The 3004-nt window shown below is 46.5% G+C and overlaps 1 pseudogene; it reads right to left on the reverse strand.

Moving 5' to 3' along the window:
* Positions 1-600: 600 nt before the first annotated feature.
* Positions 601-2796, reverse strand: LOC136548617 (5-pentadecatrienyl resorcinol O-methyltransferase-like; annotated as a pseudogene).
* Positions 2797-3004: the final 208 nt, after the last annotated feature.

The raw sequence follows: 3004 nt of genomic DNA on the forward strand, positions 1-3004 counted from the left end.
AGAAAAATCACCGTGTTAACCTTGTCCTTCCCGTTGGTTTGCATCCTCATTACACAAGCTTATAATTACTTTCATATACATTGTGCTTGTGTAGTTGCTCTTGTAATTAGTTAGCTTGTGTAGCTCACTAGTTATCTTCTTGCTTGTGTAGCATAGAAGTAGCTCCCTTGCGTGGCTAATTTGGTTTGTGTAACCTTGTTAGTCACATTGCTTAGTTTGTGTAGCTAAGTATTTGAGCTCTTTAATTTGGCATTGGTTGCCTTGTTATTGAGCATTGCTAGTGAGCTTAGTTAGCTTTGTGCTTTTGCTTACTAGCATGTGTAGGAGCTCCCTCCTCGCTTGAAGTACTAGTGGCATAGGTTTGTGTGACCTTGCTCATAGAATTAATTAGGTGAGCTCTAGCTAGCCCGACATCTTAATTGCTTAATTAGGATATTTGTAAGGTGCTAGAAAATATAGATAGAGGGGTGTAGTCTTGGCTAGACCGATAGTTTTAATTCCGCATTTATTTCGGTAAGCCGACACGATTAATTTTAGTAACGACTATTCACCCCCCTCTAGTCGCCATCTCGACCTTACAACAGTAACATTCAAATAGGGTCAAACTGAAATTTCACCAATCCCAACAACATAAATTGAAGTCACTAGAACACTCAACATGCCATATGCTTTTATTTCACTAGCAGACGTACTTGTTTGCTCAATGATGGATCGTAGGCCCAAAACCGGCATAATATTGTAGTCCTTAAATCCAGCCTCGATGAATATTTTCTTCCACTCTTTCTCATCTCGTTCAACCCCATCAATTTTCATGAGATGGAGATCATAGATTACTTGCGTCTCCAGAAGCTTGGTGTCTGATGGCTCAGACCCAACCACAATATCAATGATTATTATCTTTCCTCCTGCATCTCTCGAAGGGATAGCTTGCTTGCAATTCTTTAATATCTTGATACACTTGTCATCTCTCCAGTCATGCAAAATCCACTGAAAAAGGCAATAATAAGCCAATTGTTGAGCATTATGTCTTGACAGTTTAACATGAACAAATTAAACATTTGTCCTTCCAATTTGTTGTACTTTCAGTTCGAACAGTATGCCCCTTAGACATGTTTAGAAGCTAAGTGTGTGCCTACTAGTTCTAACAACACAATTTAGAAGCTCCATTTCATCTATCCTATGAATCATTTTATCTAAAATCCAACCGTCCTTATTGCCAACTTCCACCTTCAAGTCTCAACCGTCTCTAGGTTTTTAAAGATTAGTCACCTTAAGTCTAGCAATACTTAAACTTATATGTTATATTAACTGTTATCAGGGCCGGCCAAAACACAAAACCAATTCAATAGGCAGTTCGTTTGAATGAGTATTTGAACTCACAAATTGAATTTTAGCAGTGTAGGCGTACAAGATAGTAGAAAAGAAACATATAGACATACCTTGAGGAAGACAACATTAGCTGGTGGAATGCTCTCAAACATGTCACCCCCAACAAACTGCACGTTGCCAATAGAACTGGAAGGAGCCTTGGCGACAACGTGAGGGAGGTCCAACATGGTACACTTCAAACTCGGAAACGCCGCCGCAATTGCCATGGCGGCTCCCCCAACCCCGCCAGCGATGTCGACCAGCGAGTCTATCCCGTGGAAGACCTCGCCGAACTCCCTCAAGACAATCTACATCAGGAAGTGGTTGTCTGCAGCCATGGCGTTGTTGAACAACGCGTTGATTGTGTCGTCGCGCCTGCATACCTCCCACAAGGTTGTGCCGTACATCAGGGTGAATGGGCACGGGCCAGGCGCCTGTTCATCTTCATCATGCCGGAACCACGCAGTGAGTCCCATGCTGAGCAGCGAGTCACGGAAGGGGCTAAGCACGTGGTTCAGCATAGGAGACACGCTCGCCGTAGCCGAGCTCTCGCCACCATCGTTGCTGCTGACGAGGAGGCAGGACGCTGTTGTCAGCTTATAGATAGGCTCACGCCTGGCCGACTCTGATGATGTGGTTTCCGCTGATGGCTGGACGATGGTGAAGGTTCCTAAGACGGCGAGAACGCACATTAGGCGACGGAGGCCGGGAAGCTTACATGGGCGGACACCAATCTCTCTGAGTATCTAGGAGAGGGTGGCGGTGCCACCACGGCGGTGGATGGCATCGGCGATGTGGAGGTCCAAAGTAACGGCGAGCGCCACCGACTTCATAAATCTATAGGTCTGGTTCCACAGCTCGATGTGAGCTTGGAGCAACTCCCTAGTGTCCTCACTGCTGAGTGCCATTGTATTGTGTTGTGGCCTCTGGGTACGGTGTGTAAGGATCGTGGGAGTGTACCTTTGTGTAACCGTAGATCGAAGTAGACCTCTTTAGGGTTCATCTATTTCGCCCTGGTTGCGCTGCAACCTCGTGGACGCCGGTGTCGAGGCAGCTCCGGCTCGGTGGCGAGGTCCAGTGGTGATCCCGTGGCCTGTAGAGGCGAGGCAGAGGTCACGGCAGGTGCGGTGGGGCATCCCGTCGCTGGCAGCACAGCCTTTAGATCGGACTAGGTTTCTGTGAGTGGGATTGCGGCGGCTCCGGATAACTTCAGTTACCGCGGATAACTTCAGTTACCGAGCCCAGTTCCCCACTCCTCTATATATATGTGCTGTGCGACAGGGGCCCACCAACCATATTAGGGTTGGGCGCCCCCGATCAGGGCGCAGAGGCAAGGGCCCAATAAACCGTTGGGTCTATTAGTGGAGATCAACTAACACGGTGGATTACTAAGCTTGCAGAGACTAAAACTCAAGTGTTAGCTTGCATCAACACGATGTATATATCATTGCGCTCTCATGACACAAAGAAAAAGAAAATCGGTCAGGCCCTGCAGACAGCTCACTCACCTTTTAGTTAACAGCACATGCAACTAGCTTGTTTTATTATATAATTGCGTTTGTCCTTGTCACAAGATTGGATGCACTAAACTAAAGGTTATATATGCTTACCCAGTGGCAGAAGTAAAACAAGAAAT

The sequence above is a fragment of the Miscanthus floridulus genome, chromosome 4, assembly GCF_019320115.1.
Source record: "Miscanthus floridulus cultivar M001 chromosome 4, ASM1932011v1, whole genome shotgun sequence".
In the NCBI taxonomy this organism is placed as follows: Eukaryota; Viridiplantae; Streptophyta; class Magnoliopsida; order Poales; family Poaceae; genus Miscanthus; species Miscanthus floridulus.